At 39.6% G+C, this 16976-nt stretch overlaps 1 long non-coding RNA gene across 1 annotated transcript; it reads left to right on the top strand.

The window, feature by feature from the left end:
* The first annotated feature begins 14220 nt into the window (after nucleotides 1-14220).
* Nucleotides 14221-16576, top strand: LOC127119020 (uncharacterized). The gene is made up of 3 exons (XR_007802555.1): nucleotides 14221-14669; nucleotides 14768-15291; nucleotides 15862-16576. It is a non-coding gene; the product is annotated as an uncharacterized LOC127119020 (long non-coding RNA).
* The last annotated feature ends 400 nt before the right edge of the window (nucleotides 16577-16976 follow it).

Raw genomic sequence — 16976 nt, 5'->3', positions numbered from 1 at the left:
CCGTAGCAAATGCGGGATAAAAACAAATCCAACTCACACTCAACTCTCAAAAGAGGAGGAGATGCTTATAGGGGATAAGCCAAGATTGACAAAGATCTTGCTAAAAACTAAAACTCTCAAGGAGAGGAGGAAATACGGACTGGAAAACTCCGCGGGGAGGAAAGCACTGCTAAGAATATCAACCAAAATGATGAGGATAAGGGAGATCTGTTGAAGATCCACATCTCAAGCTGAGGGATATATACATATACTTCAAAGCAACAAGTCAACACTGCGGGGAATTTTAGGTCAACACCATATCAAATGGGAGACAAACCTGTAGGGGACAACATCAATACTACTCAGAATCAAAAACTGTTTGAATAAAGAAAACTTCTATCAGAAAACGAAACTCCATCGGGGATCCGTGTCACAACGAGAGGCAAAACTCTGAGTCGGGAACCAGTCAACTACTGGGGATTCCATCAAAATCAACTATGTGAGGGCTTTACTGAGGATGCAAAGCTCTTCCAGGACAAATCAAAGGCCATACGAGAATGCAAACCAGCAACCAATTCCTCAAAAGGAAAATAACAGTCATCCGACTCTTCTTGGAGATTGAGAAATAAACTAATTCCAAGGTACCAAATATATATCAATCGGATATGCAGACTCATGCAGGGGAGAAACTGTCACGACCGTGCAATAACCAAATAAAGTTGATGGGGATCTGAAAACCAAATAAAGGTTCCACAAAGATCCAGGGTTCATTCACACATACAAACTGAGGATGCAAGAACATGAAAGTCTCAACTGGGGCAGGATGAACTGCAAAGAGAACAACACATCAGCTCTACCGGGGATGATAAAATGCTTGGGAAGCAACTCATCAATCATGCTGGGATGAACGACGAACTGTTGGGGAGTATAAATCACCAACAACTGCTTGGGTAAGACAACTATGCTTCACACATCAAGACTTTACCGTTCTTATATTGCTGTTGACATTCCTTTTTGAATTTGATGTTCTTAAAGTAAATGTTTTATTATTTCAAAAAAAATTATTATTCATTGATTTATTTATTTCAAAATTATCATCATAAAATTCAATTTTATTAAAATAGAAACAAGTAAGAATAACAAATGATTGGATAAGAGCTTAACTTTATTTAATAGAATGGTAGTCCGGAAATGGCAGGACTCCATGGATCTTTACAAAGTTTGAAAATGGTAATTTACATGGAAAAAGGGCTACATTGAATACAATGACCACTACTCTCCTACCAACCTTGAAATCCTTTGTACTCTTATCTTCAGTTGAAAATGATGAATTAGAACCAAATGACTGTTCAAAACTGCTTCAAAGGTCAGGACCAGCTGGATGCAGTTACTTGTCATAATCCCTAATTTTTGCCTATATTTCCCCAATGTGGGGGACTCAATCTACCGGGATAATTTTTTTCTGTTTTATGTCTCTAACTTTTGCATGGATCTCCCTTTCGGGTTTTCAATCCACCAAGACGCTCATTTTTGCCTATGTCGCCCTTTCGGGTTTTCAAATTAGCGAGTCGTTCTTTTATTTTTTTAGGTGAAGTATTTCTTGACTACATCGGCATTCACGGGACGTATGAACTCTTTACCATCTATAGTTATAAGAATTAATGCACTGCCTGGAAAAGGCTCTCTTAACACCATATGTGCCTTCATAATTAGGAGTCCATTTGCCCCGAGCATCAGGTTTGAAAGATAGATTTTTCTTGAGCACGAGGTCACCTTCTCTAAACACACGAGGCTTTCTTCATTCTCTGCTGATATAACTGACCATGACACGTGTAACACCCCGATGGAATAAGGCTAATTATTTAATTTAAATTAATATAATATTTATTAATTTAATTAATTAATTGGAAATATTATTGGATTATTATTATTTTGGAAAATATATATAAGTTGGAATTAAGGAAAAGTCCTATTTGGAGTAAAAAGGTTTTTACGTGAAAAGCAGAGAAGCGATCGTGAAAGAGGAACAAGGCAGAGCAAGAGGAAGAACCAGAGAGCAAAGGTTGGAGAAGAGCTTGGAGCTTAGAGATTTTGCCGGATTAACTCAGGTAAGGGGGGTTTATCGTCGTTTAATGGGTATTATGGATTAGCATGTGATGGGTAGTGATAAACCATGGAATTGACCCTAATTGGGGTTTTGAAATGCTGAGAAATTTTGATGAATAAGTTGTGTTTAGACTGTAATTGAATCTGTGTTTGGGTTAGTTGTGAATTTCCGAACGTATAGCTTTTTACGGAATTGGAATCAGAGGTCCGGAAGTCCTCCAACGGCGGAAAATGCGGAGAATTCTGCATTCTGCCTTGTGTTAGCGCAGGAACAACTTCTGTCTTGCGTTAACCGGTTAACCCAGGGTGTTAACCGGTTAACACTGTGTTGAATTGTGAATAAGTGTTGTTTTGTCTGCGTTAACCGGTTAACCCAGGGCGTTAACCGGTTAACACTGTTGTGATTACTGAAATATTGCTGTTTGTGCTGCGTTAACCGGTTAACCCAGGGCGTTAACCGGTTAACACTGTTAAGTTTTGGGACAGGAAGCGTGTTGTGCTGCGTTAACCGGTTAACCCAGGGCGTTAACCGGTTAACACTGTTGCAGAGTGGAAAATTGGTGTTTTAAATGTTGTGTGCCTATTTGAGGGTTGGCCTATGTTGGCCTATGATGTAATAGGGATTAATTCCCGCTGTTTTGAGCAGTATAGGTATTAGTAGAGTGTACTAATATTGTGGTTGTTGTTTGGCATGATCTGACATGCTTATGTGATAAAATATTGATGATGTATGATGATATGCATGATGTTGTGAATGTATATATTATGCATGTATGTGTGAATGGACTGTTGTATGGCTTAGAGTGTGAGCATATGTCTATTCTTGAATTGTTGTTGATGTTGCATTGCTAGATGATTAGCGTGCATAACATAGCCTTTGGGGCTGTAGCTAATTCCCATGGTGAGGAATTAGTGAGTGAATCATGGTGGATTTGTTGTTGATGTTTGCATACTAGGTGATTAGTGTGCATAGCATAGCCTTCGGGGCTGTAGCTAATTCCCATGGTGAGGAATTAGTGAGTGAGTCATTAGATCTCAAATGAGTGGGACTAGTGAGCTTAGTAGCCGTATCTGGATTGATCGGTGAGCTTGAACTATATGTTCAAGAATAGTCGGTACCGCATGTGTGGAGTCTCATCGCATAAATTATGTATGGCGTATAATATGAATGGATGTATTCCAATATTATACGTGTGTTGTGTTGCTATTGAGTATGAATATGAGTTGTATTGGTGTTGAGTATGATGTTTGATAATGGTGTGCCGTTACTGAATGTGTGAATACGATTAGGGTGATTAATGTGTTAAATTACTTAACATGACATTATATTCTATAATGCTTATTATATCGATTGAGGAACTCACCCTTACAACTATTTTTCAGGTAACGAGCAATGAGTTAAGTAGAAGCTAATACTTGGAGTCTAGTGTAGTCTCCTTAGTGGGTCATGCTCTGATAGATGTAACATCGGGAGGGAACATTTTAATTGTATTGTTAACAATTGTTGAACCAGTTTGCATGTAGTATGTTACATGTCTTATGCTGATGTTGGATTCTATTCCGCTGCGTATTATGCAACTGTTTTATTTGATAAATAATTGAGCATGACAAGCTACTTTGATGAATATTTTGAAATATTGTGTGACACCCTTAGTGCATGATTACTCTGATTAATATATATTGTTATTGTAATTATTAATTTGGGGTATTTTAGAAGGGTGTTACATTAGTGGTATCAGAGCATAGTCGGTCGAGTCGAGTCGTAATTATTCTGTTTCCCCTGTACGGGATAGGCGTTGTGTAACCCTATCAGTACTTATTGTTTTAGCTTGTTGGGTTTTCAGAATAGAGATGGCTGGAAGAGGTAGAGACGATGCTGCAATTGCTGAGGCTCTGGGTATGCTAGCTGGAGTACTTGGAGGGAATCCGAATGTTGTGGGAATGGGAGTTGCTCGTCAACTGAGTGAGTTCCAGAAGAACAATCCTCCAATGTTCAAGGGAGCATACGATCCAGATGGCGCTCAGAAGTGGTTGAAGGAGATCGAGAGAATCTTCCGAGTGACGGAGTGTGCCGATAACCAGAAGGTCAGGTTCGGTACGCATATGCTGTCAGAGGAAGCTGATGATTGGTGGGTTGCTACCCGCACTGAGTTGGAAACTGCTGGGAATGCTGAGATCACTTGGGCTGTGTTCAGAGAGAGATTTCTGAGGAAGTATTTTCCAGAGGATGTCAGAGGAAAGAAAGAGATAGAGTTCTTGGAATTGAAGCAGGGTAACAAGTCTGTTACGGAGTATGCTGCTAAGTTCACAGAGCTGTCAAAGTATTATACTCCCTATAATGAGGCTGCTGGAGAATTTTCGAAATGTGTGAAGTTTGAGAACGGGTTGCGTCCTGAGATCAAGCAGGCTATTGGATATCAGCGGATCAGAGTGTTTTCTGACTTGGTTGACTGTTGCAGGATTTTTGAACAGGATTCCAAAGCCAGAGCAGAGAGCTATCAGTAGAGGGTTGATAGGAAAGGCAAGAATCAGAATGATCGTGGAAAACCGTATGCAGCTGGCAAAGGTTTTCAGAAGCAGAGTGGGATGAAGAGGCCTAGTGGGGGAGACTCTAGTGCCCCTGTTAAGTGTTATAGATGTGGTCGGGCTGGACATCGTGTTCATGAGTGTACCAGTGCTGAAATGAAGTGTTTCAAGTATGGAAAAGGTGGTCATTTGGCTGCAGAGTGTCGGTTGAAGACTGTAACTTGTTTCAACTGTGGAGAGTTGGGTCATATCAGTCCACAGTGTCCTAAGCCGAAGAAAGAGAATCAGTCAGGAGGCAAGGTCTTTGCTTTATCGGGTTCTGAGACTTCTGCAGATGATCGTTTGATCCGAGGTACGTGTTATATTAATGGCTTTCCTCTTGTAGCTATTATTGACACCGGTGCTACTCATTCCTTTATATCTTTGGATTGTGCTGTGAAACTTAAGTTAGAGATATCTGAGATGTTTGGTAGTATGGTGATTGATACTCCTGCGAAGGGTTCAGTGACTACTACTTCAGTTTGTCTAAGTTGTCCGTTGAGTATTTTCGGTAGAGACTTTGGGATAGACCTTGTGTGTCTTCCACTAGTGCAGATTGATGTTATCTTGGGTATGAACTGGTTGGTGTTTAACCGAGTTTCTATCAACTGTTTTGATAAGACTGTGATATTTCCTGAGATTGAAGAAGGAAAGGATTTGTTTCTATCAGCCAGGCAGGTGAATGAGGAAGTAGCAGATGGGGCAGAGTTGTTTATGCTGTTAGCGACTTTGGAGGCTAAAGATAAACTGGTAATTTGCGATCTAGCCGTGGTGTGTGATTTTCCTGATGTATTTCCGGAAGAAGTGAATGAATTACCGCCAGAGCGTGAAGTTGAGTTCTCAATTGATTTGGTACCTGGTACTAGACCGATATCGATGGATCCGTACCGTATGTCTGCTGTTGAGTTAACTGAATTGAAGAGTCAGTTGGAAGATCTGTTGGATAAGAAATTTATTCGTCCGAGTGTGTCACCGTGGGGTGCACCAGTGTTATTGGTTAAGAAGAAAGAAGGTACTATGAGGTTGTGTGTGGACTACAGGCAACTGAATAAAGTGACGATCAAGAATCGGTATCCTTTACCGATGATTGATGATTTGATGGATCAGTTGGTTGGTGCGAGTGTGTTCAGCAAGATAGATTTGAGATCTGGGTATCATCAGATACGTGTGAAAACTGAGGATGTTCAGAAGACTGCTTTCAGAACGAGGTATGGACATTATGAGTATTCTGTAATGCCTTTTGGTGTGACTAATACGCCTGGAGTATTCATGGAGTATATGAATAGGATTTTCCATCCGTACCTAGACCAGTTTGTTGTGGTGTTTATTGATGACATTTTGGTGTATTCGAAATCTGAAGAAGAGCATGCTGAGCATTTGAGAGTGGTTTTAGAAGTCCTACGAGAAAAGAAGTTATTTGCTAAACTATCCAAGTGTGAATTTTGGTTAGAAGAAGTTAGTTTTCTTGGTCATGTGATTTCAAGAGGTGGTGTTGCTGTTGATCCTTCTAAGATAGAAGCGGTATCTAAATGGGAAGCTCCTAAGTCTGTTGCTGAGATTCGAAGTTTCCTTGGTTTGGCAGGTTATTATAGGAAGTTCATTGAGGGATTTTCTAAGTTGGCGTTACCGTTGACGATGTTGACTAAAAAGGGGCAAGCGTTTGTTTGGGACTCAAAATGTGAAGAAGGTTTCCAAGAGTTAAAGAGAAGGTTGACTACTGCTCCTATTCTGATATTACCGAGTTCGTCGGAATCATTTGAGGTTTACTGTGATGCTTCATTGTTGGGTTTGGGTGGTGTGTTGATGCAGAATAAGCAGGTTATAGCTTATGCTTCGAGACAACTGAGGGTTCATGAGAGGAACTATCCGACACACGATTTAGAGTTAGCAGCTGTAGTGTTTGTTCTGAAGTTATGGAGGCATTACTTGTACGGGTCGAGATTTGAGGTTTTCAGTGACCATAAAAGTTTAAAGTATTTGTTTGATCAGAAAGAGCTGAATATGAGACAGAGGAGATGGTTAGAATTTCTGAAGGATTATGACTTTGGTTTGAATTACCATCCGGGTAAAGCAAACGTGGTGGCTGATGCGCTGAGTCGGAAATCATTGCATATGTCTATGTTAATGGTTAAGGAATTGGATTTAATTGAGCAGTTTAGAGACTTGAGTTTGGTGTGTGAGAGTACTCACAATAGTGTTAAATTGGGAATGTTGAAGCTAACGAGTGGTATTCTGGATGAGATTAGAGAAGGTCAGAAATCTGATGTGCTTTTGGTTGATAAGTTGACTTTAGTGAATCAAGGTCAAGGTGGTGAATTCAGAGTTGATGAGAATGGTGTTTTGAGATTTAATAATCGGGTGTGCATTCCGGATGTTACCGAACTTAAGAAGAGTATTCTGGAGGAAGGACATCGTAGTGGCTTGAGTATTCATCCTGGAGCTACGAAGATGTATCATGATTTGAAAAAGTTGTTTTGGTGGCCGGGGATGAAAAGAGAAATTGCAAGTTTTGTTTATTCTTGTTTGACTTGTCAGAAGTCAAAGATTGAGCATCAGAAGCCGTCTGGGCTAATGCAACCGTTGGCTATTCCAGAGTGGAAGTGGGATAGTATCAGTATGGATTTTGTTTTTGGCTTACCAAGGACAAGTAAGAATTTTGAAGCTATTTGGGTGATTGTTGATAGATTGACGAAATCGGCTCATTTCATTCCGATCAGAATGGATTATCCGTTAGAGAGATTGGCTGAGTTGTATATTGAGAAGATTGTAAGTTTGCATGGTATTCCGTCGAGTATTGTTTCGGACAGAGATCCTAGATTTACGTCGAAGTTCTGGGAAGGTTTGCAGAGGGCTTTGGGAACTAAGCTGAGATTGAGTTCTGCATATCATCCGCAGACTGATGGTCAGACTGAGAGGACGATTCAGTCATTAGAGGATCTTTTGAGAGCTTGTGTTTTGGAAAAGGGAGGTGCTTGGGATTGTTATTTACCTTTGATTGAGTTTACCTACAACAATAGTTTTCATTCGAGCATTGGTATGGCACCGTTTGAAGCTTTGTATGGTAGGAGATGTCGGACACCTTTATGTTGGTATGAGTCCGGTGAGAGTGCTGTGGTTGGACCGGAGATTGTTCAACAGACTACGGAAAAGATTAAAATGATTCAGGAGAAGATGAGAATTGCTCAGAGTCGTCAGAAGAGTTATCATGACAAGAGGAGGAAGTCACTTGAGTTCCAAGAGGGAGATCATGTGTTTCTTCGTGTTACTCCGATAACTGGTGTTGGCCGAGCTTTGAAGTCGAAGAAGTTGACACCTCGATTTATTGGTCCTTATCAGATTTTGGAGAGGATAGGGGAGGTAGCCTATCGTGTCGCTTTGCCGCCGTCGCTTGCAAATTTGCATGAGGTTTTTCATGTGTCTCAGTTGAGGAGGTACATTCATGATCCGTCGCATGTAGTCCAAGTAGATGATGTACAGGTGAGAGATAACCTGACTGTTGAAACATCACCTCTGAGGATCGAGGATCGAGAGTTGAAGCAGTTGCGGGGTAAAGAGATTGCCTTGGTGAAGGTAGCTTGGGGAGGACCAGCAGGTGGCAATGTGACTTGGGAACTGGAGAGTCAGATGAAGGAGTCTTATCCGGAGTTGTTCGCTTGAGGTATGTTTTCGAGGACGAAAACTCTTTTAGTGGGGGAGAGTTGTAACACCCCGATGGAATAAGGCTAATTATTTAATTTAAATTAATATAATATTTATTAATTTAATTAATTAATTGGAAATATTATTGGATTATTATTATTTTGGAAAATATATATAAGTTGGAATTAAGGAAAAGTCCTATTTGGAGTAAAAAGGTTTTTACGTGAAAAGCAGAGAAGCGATCGTGAAAGAGGAACAAGGCAGAGCAAGAGGAAGAACCAGAGAGCAAAGGTTGGAGAAGAGCTTGGAGCTTAGAGATTTTGCCGGATTAACTCAGGTAAGGGGGGTTTATCGTCGTTTAATGGGTATTATGGATTAGCATGTGATGGGTAGTGATAAACCATGGAATTGACCCTAATTGGGGTTTTGAAATGCTGAGAAATTTTGATGAATAAGTTGTGTTTAGACTGTAATTGAATCTGTGTTTGGGTTAGTTGTGAATTTCCGAACGTATAGCTTTTTACGGAATTGGAATCGGAGGTCCGGAAGTCCTCCAACGGCGGAAAATGCGGAGAATTCTGCATTCTGCCTTGTGTTAGCGCAGGAACAGCTTCTGTCTTGCGTTAACCGGTTAACCCAGGGTGTTAACCGGTTAACACTGTGTTGAATTGTGAATAAGTGCTGTTTTGTCTGCGTTAACCGGTTAACCCAGGGCGTTAACCGGTTAACACTGTTGTGATTACTGAAATATTGCTGTTTGTGCTGCGTTAACCGGTTAACCCAGGGCGTTAACCGGTTAACACTGTTAAGTTTTGGGACAGGAAGCGTGTTGTGCTGCGTTAACCGGTTAACCCAGGGCGTTAACCGGTTAACACTGTTGCAGAGTGGAAAATTGGTGTTTTAAATGTTGTGTGCCTATTTGAGGGTTGGCCTATGTTGGCCTATGATGTAATAAGGATTAATTCCCGCTGTTTTGAGCAGTATAGGTATTAGTAGAGTGTACTAATATTGTGGTTGTTGTTTGGCATGATCTGACATGCTTATGTGATAAAATATTGATGATGTATGATGATATGCATGATGTTGTGAATGTATATATTATGCATGTATGTGTGAATGGACTGTTGTATGGCTTAGAGTGTGAGCATATGTCTATTCTTGAATTGTTGTTGATGTTGCATTGCTAGATGATTAGCGTGCATAACATAGCCTTTGGGGCTGTAGCTAATTCCCATGGTGAGGAATTAGTGAGTGAATCATGGTGGATTTGTTGTTGATGTTTGCATACTAGGTGATTAGTGTGCATAGCATAGCCTTCGGGGCTGTAGCTAATTCCCATGGTGAGGAATTAGTGAGTGAGTCATTAGATCTCAAATGAGTGGGACTAGTGAGCTTAGTAGCCGTATCTGGATTGATCGGTGAGCTTGAACTATATGTTCAAGAATAGTCGGTACCGCATGTGTGGAGTCTCATCGCATAAATTATGTATGGCGTATAATATGAATGGATGTATTCCAATATTATACGTGTGTTGTGTTGCTATTGAGTATGAATATGAGTTGTATTGGTGTTGAGTATGATGTTTGATAATGGTGTGCCGTTACTGAATGTGTGAATACGATTAGGGTGATTAATGTGTTAAATTACTTAACATGACATTATATTCTATAATGCTTATTATATCGATTGAGGAACTCACCCTTACAACTATTTTTCAGGTAACGAGCAATGAGTTAAGTAGAAGCTAATACTTGGAGTCTAGTGTAGTCTCCTTAGTGGGTCATGCTCTGATAGATGTAACATCGGGAGGGAACATTTTAATTGTATTGTTAACAATTGTTGAACCAGTTTGCATGTAGTATGTTACATGTCTTATGCTGATGTTGGATTCTATTCCGCTGCGTATTATGCAACTGTTTTATTTGATAAATAATTGAGCATGACAAGCTACTTTGATGAATATTTTGAAATATTGTGTGACACCCTTAGTGCATGATTACTCTGATTAATATATATTGTTATTGTAATTATTAATTTAGGGTATTTTAGAAGGGTGTTACAACACGTGGCAGTCAATCTCTTCTCTTCAATCAAATTGAGCTGGTCAAACCTGATATGACACCATTCAGCTTCAATCAACTTGGCTTCCATCAAGAGACGCAATGATGGGATCTCAACCTCTACGAGAAGCACATATTCCATGCCATAAACAAGAGAGAAAGGGGTTGCCCCTGTTGAAGTGCGTACAGATGTACGGTACCTATGCAAAGCAAATGGGAGCATCTCATGCCAATCTTTGTACGTCGCAACCATCTTCTGAATAATCTTCTTGATGTTCTTGTTCGCATATTCAACAACCTCATTCATCTTAGGTCTATAGGGAGAATAATTATGATGTGCGATCTTGGAGTCTTTACAAAGAGCTTCCACTATATTGTTATTCACGTTCGATCCATTATCAGTAACGATCTTACTTAGCACACCATAACGACATATAATCTGATTCTTGATAAACCTTACAATAACTTGCTTGGTCACATTCACATATGATACCGCTTCAACCCACTTTATGAAGTAGTCAATAGCCACAAAAGTGAAACGATGTTCGTTCGATGCTTTGGGCTCAATCATGCCAATCATATCAATTCCCCACATTGAGAAGGGCCATGGAGAGGAAATGACGTTCAATAGTGTCGAAGTAACATGAATATTATCCGCATAAATTTGACACTTGTGACATTTCTTCACATACATGTGAAGCTGGCGGAAATAAACCCGAACGTATCACACGCTCGAACATACAATAGAGTCGCCATCGAACTTTATTTATCCCCAAAGGGAAGGGAAAACATCGATAAAACCCAGGGAAAAGATATATGCTGGGTAAGGAAGTCGGTTATGCAAGGGGAAGGTATTAGCACCCCAAACATCCATGGTACTCCATGGGAACCGTTTTGATTGTTCTCATCGAATAGGTGCGATCTAAAGATTACTCGCAAAAGAATGGGAAAAGGAAAGGAAATAGATAAAGTGCTCGGTGAGGATTGGGGCCCTCATGCCTACGTATCCTCATAGTGCAATGAGGAATTCAGAGCTTCGTAGTTCAAGGAACTAGAGGCGGGAGGTGGAAAGAAGTGTGATAGAAGGTATAATTTAAACCAAAGAATAGTGTGATTTGAACTCCAAAAAGGGTGAAAATGTGAACCCAAGAGTGAACAGGTATGAACCGACAAGTGAGGGCGTATAACACTTGTATCACTGTATTGGAACAATCAAAAAGAGAGGAATTGGGTGCTTGGGGTAAGGGCCAAAAAACTCTTGGTTCACAAGGAGGTACAAGATGGAGCGCAAAGGTATAGTGTATTTGGCTCAAAGATAACTGATATATCACATGGAGTGAATGAAGGTAGAATATGACTGTATTATGGAGATGAATGGAATGAAGTGACCGAAGTCACAAAATTGGGTATCTAGTGATAAGCGACTGAATAAGTATTGTTTGAAATCAAAAAGTGAAAGTGTATTGGAATCCATAAGAGAAGTGAGATTTCTACCATAGAGGGAAACATCGTTAACCGATACGTGGACTAGCAGGCCGCCATTGTAGGGTTTTGGCTAAAAAAGGAAGAATTAAATGTTTGGGATGAGAGCCAAACAACTCTAGGCATGAAATGCAGACTATTCGTTAGGCGTCCTAAAAGGGTATGTATGGAATTCCAAAGAAAGTGTATTTTGATGTCAAAGAGACAATATGTCACTAGATGAACAATTTATGATTGAAGGTAGGTAATGGATAGTGAAAGATATGAATGATGCCCTAAGGCGAAGGAGGAATAGTTAGAAGTATGCTCGCCAAGGATTCGCATCCTCGTGCCTACGTATTCTCATTATGCAATGAGAAAGTCAGAGCAATCGTAGTTAGGAACTACGAGAATAGAAAGAGAGATGTTTGTCTAAGCAACAGGGACTCACAAGACAGACACTAAGCCAAGGGAGCTTTGTAGTACTGGAGTGCAAGGAGTATTGTATCACTTGCTGGGGAATCGGCGATTCGAGATCAACTCAGGATAGTATCTTGGATCCAAGAGAAGGATAAATTCTTAATCGAAGAGCAAAATGGCGTGTTAGTCGAAAAAGAATTAATTAAATGTTTGGGATGAGAGCCAAAGAACTCTCGATTGAAGAGATGGACTGTCATCAGGACGTCCTAAAAGGACAGATAAGGAGTCAAAGGAGAAGTATGATTAAACTCAAAAAGATGGTATTGGTTGAGTGAATGATCCACGGGATAGAGAAGGTGGATTGATAAATAAGATAACTCGCGAAGAAACTCGGTTCTCCTGCCTACGTACCCTTATAGTGAAATAAGGAAATTAGAGCTTTTCTAATTCATCCCATTAGGGCTGAAAAGAAATTGATTGGAGGCAAGAAGAAATGAATGATTGAGATTGAATTGATTAGAATGGAATGGAGAGTGAAGTGAGAAGAGACTTGACAATCGATTGATAGGAATCACACCAAGGTCTATGAATAAGGGCAAACACTTTGAATATTTGGGGCATACACCCCATACACAAATTCGCTCTAGACAAGGGTAGGAGAGACTCCCTCTCATCATTCCTCATCACTTAAGACTCGCAGCGCATGATACTTCTCTTGACTGACAGGTTGTTGGTGAAGAACCTTTGTCGTTGATCCTTGTGTTGAGGTTGAACTTGTATGAAGAAGACTTGGTAGTTTAATCGATTCGTATTGTACTAAAATCTATGAATAAGGGTGAACACTTTGAATATTTGGGGCATACGCCCCATATGCAAAGTCACTATAGACAAGGATATGAGAGACTCCCTCTCATTATTCCTCATTACTTAAGGCTCGTTTCGTACAAATTGAATCGTTTTTACCAAGTGTTGACCTTTGATTTGTCTTGTATAATCCGCTGCTTGGTGTGACTGAGGATGCCTTAATTGAAGATCTTGAGTTGAGGCCTTGAGCTTCACAGCTTGGAAGAAAAGTCTATTAAGTGACCAAGGGTCTTTTGGTCACTCAATTTAGACAGTGGGATTATACAAGTTTAAAGGATTTAATTAATCAAAATTGCCTTTGATCAATTTAATCATGGGTTTTGTTTTGTTTTTAGGGAACTAAGTTTGGATCTAATCAAAGTTAGTAATTGTTATAAACTACCCTAAGGGATCATGCATTAGAAATTGATTAAAAAATCTAAGTTAGAAGTCCTAAGGGAGCATGTACATATTGGTCAAAATATTGATTAAGAGGCATGTTAAGTCCTAAAGTTGTAAGGAAATGATTAAAGTCTTATGTCACATTCTAATCCTAATGGGATCATGTCATTCTATCACTAAAATAACAGAAATAAGCCCATAAGGGCAAAATGGTCATTTGCAAAATATGTCAAATTTTGTGGTCTAAAGTTGATTAAATCCTAATGTTGAAAATGGTATTCTTCTAAATTTACTCAAAGCCTAATTGTTTCTAATTGAATCTAATCAACAAAATCCTAATTAGAATTCTAACAAAAAAGTCCTAATTAACTCCTAAAAACCTAATTAAATCCTAAAATCCTAAAATCATGATCTAATTCCTAATTGTCAATTACTAGCCTAATTAAACTAACAATCTAATTAGCCTAAAACTTGCCATGTTAATCAAGAATTAAGAAGCCTAATTAAATCCTAATTTCTAACTAGAACAATTAGCAAAAATTAGAAAAACCTGGAAATGGGCTTCTGGAGAAAAATGGGGTGCAGGCCCACGATGCACATGAACAGTGGCGGAGCAACCAATGGGCTTCAGGTCCATGATCTTCTTCAACAAGCTAGTGGGGTGTAGGATTCGCTTCGGGGTGTTCAAAGACCAGCGCTTGGGCCTTAAGCCCAAGGTTCCAAACTTCTGCCCGAATTCACAGGAGTGAACCGAATCCATGCCATGAGACTTCTAGGTTGGAAAATTTAGGGTAAGAATCTTCAGCCAGAAACACGATTCGAAACTCCCCTCCTCAAATTGATTTCGCGCTCAATCACCTCAAGAAATCCAGAAATCGCTATACTCGTTTTAATGGAGAATCAAGAGCAAAACTCAAATCCGCGTTCGAGCTCAATCATCGAATCACAATCAAACAACATGAATTTGAACTGAAATTGAACTCTTACTCTCGTTCTTTCACATGGATAAGCAAATGGAAAAGAAAGACTTACTTGGTTTGATGTAGAGGCATGAATTTCGTTCGCCGACGTCTTTACGGATTCGCACTCGTGCGCGTCGGATGATGATGACGATGTCCTGCTAATTATTGGTCGAGGTGAAGACGGTGAATGATTTAGGGAAAAGGGCGTCGAGCAGCTAATCGAAATTCGCCGGTGAGTCTTCTTTTGTCACCCTACTATCATGCTTCTTTGCCTCTGTTATGAGCTTCTTCTTCTGAGTTCTTTTGCTTGTTTGTCACGTGATGATGAAGGGCGCAACCTCATTGCGATTCCCGTGGACTTTCACTAATTGGCGGAATCGGAGCATCCAGCGAATTCGGTTAGGGAGTGTCCGGTTCTGTTTTGGAGGCTCCTCCCTCGCGACTCAGGAATTAGCTCCCTTCGCCTCCATCAAGATGCTTCTCTATCTTCTTTCCAATCGCAAGGTGCAACCTTGTGCGGATTGAATCCGATGCCAGTGAAAAGAGGGATTATGTGACTCTGTTAGGTAGGAACAAAGTGAAGATGAAATGGAGTCATCCTGCAGAATGCAGTTTCCGAAGGTTGAAGTGTGAAGGGATTGAAGGTTGGTGAAGATGGCGGTGCAGTGTAATTTGAAGTCATGGGATTGTGCTCTTGACTATGAATCAAGAGGAATGATGGTGAAGAATGAAGAGGGAGAATAGTGAAGAATGAAGGTGAGGAATTTTGGAGTGAAAATGAAGATGATGATTTGAAGAAAGATTGGAGAATTTGAAGAAGTGATTGAAGCCCCTTGAATTGAGGAAGCAGACAGGTATTTATACCGATTGCACATTAAAAGTTAGTTCAAAATTCTGTTAGAAAGTTGGTTATTAGTTTCTGTTATGGAAATTGGTTACGGTTAGGATGAAGTTAGTTAGAGTAGTTATTTATTTTCTGTTAATGTGTGAGTTGGTTGGAGATAATGAGATATATATTAGTTATTGATGAGCTGATATTGTTTTTCTTCGAAATTGCAGTAAAAGGAAAATTAGTTTGTTGACTCTATTCTGCAAAACATACAGACGAACATTAGGCGGCTTGTATTTTTATGTGTTTTAAAAAAGCAAAATAGATTATGTACTGAGCCCTTTTTTATGCTATGCGGTATGTTTCCTGTAGAACACGTCCTGTTGAATTTTTAACCCGAAAGCTGCTTGTTTGTTCCTTTGCCACGATTGAAATACCGTGAATGTTGATCTTGTTAGGGAGAATGTTATTTCATGTAACGTTAGGATTGGTATGGCTAGAAAGAAAACTATTAATTTCCTACAAAATGTTGATTATGGTGCTGTTATATGTATGCAATGTTGATGCTAACGTTGATGGGTGATGATGCTTGTAGGATGGCACGGTTTCGCTGCAGGCGTGGCGAGTGTTTGGTTTCGGAGGCTGTTTGGATTTTGTAGCGTGACCGGATACAGGGTAACATATAAGCAAAGTCCGCACTGCCTGTTGCAGGTCTGGTCTTCGCATCCCGGTTGTGTATGATGATGCCGGTTCCTGTGTTTTGCAATGCTTTTGCTGTTTCGTTATATAGAGAGAGGTTTTTTCCATTAGAGTCTCTCTTACGTGAAGCATTTTCGGCTAAAGCCGCAGCAACCCGAGAGGAATGGTCACTAGCATCCATTGGATTCAATGAGATGGCGAGTGAACTCAAAAGGAGTGAAGCATCGGGAAATTTCTCCACTGTAGGGGAAGATGAATGTGGTCTATTATTTATATCATTTTTTATAAGTGTTTATGTTTAAATGGAATGTTTATGGTGTGCTTCATGAATGAGTTTTGTATGGTTCTTTCAATGCTATGGACAGCCTGGCATAAGGCAGCGCAAAACCACAGCCACCGAACTTCACATAGTGAGAAATAAAGGACACGAGGTTATTCTGGTATTAATCTGGAACTGAGATGATGGATGAATTTGGTATAATATGGTTTGAATTTTTAATGGGTTTGGTTTAAATTATGAGTGGATATTGAATTAATTTGATTTTGTATTTTGTTGCAATAGTGCAATGTGAAACAAATAGAATTTAGAAATAGAATGGATTTGCAAATGAGTTTGGAAAGCGGTAAATGGATTTTGGTTTTATATGATTTTAATGGATATGGATATATAATTTGTAAAATGGATAATAAAAAGGGTTGATGGATAATGATTGGAGTTGAAATGGGCCCAACAAAAATGTGGGATGGGCTTAACAAAGAAAGAATGGGCTTAATTCTAATTCAGCAATGGTGGCCCATTAACACGAAATGATCTAAATTTCTAAAATCAAAATGAACCTTAAAGTGAAATTTCTAAAAACGATTTGACCAAAAATGATGCACTGATTTCTAAAATTAAGGCACATTTCAAAAATCAAATTTGAACCTCCAAAATCAATTTTGAACTTCCAAGAATCAATTCGCAATTTCTAGAATGGACATTCATGCTAAATGGGATGATCAAGTATGGTA

The sequence above is a fragment of the Lathyrus oleraceus genome, chromosome 2, assembly GCF_024323335.1.
Source record: "Lathyrus oleraceus cultivar Zhongwan6 chromosome 2, CAAS_Psat_ZW6_1.0, whole genome shotgun sequence".
Lineage (NCBI taxonomy): Eukaryota > Viridiplantae > Streptophyta > Magnoliopsida > Fabales > Fabaceae > Lathyrus > Lathyrus oleraceus.
This window is presented reverse-complemented; position numbering and strand designations above follow the sequence as displayed.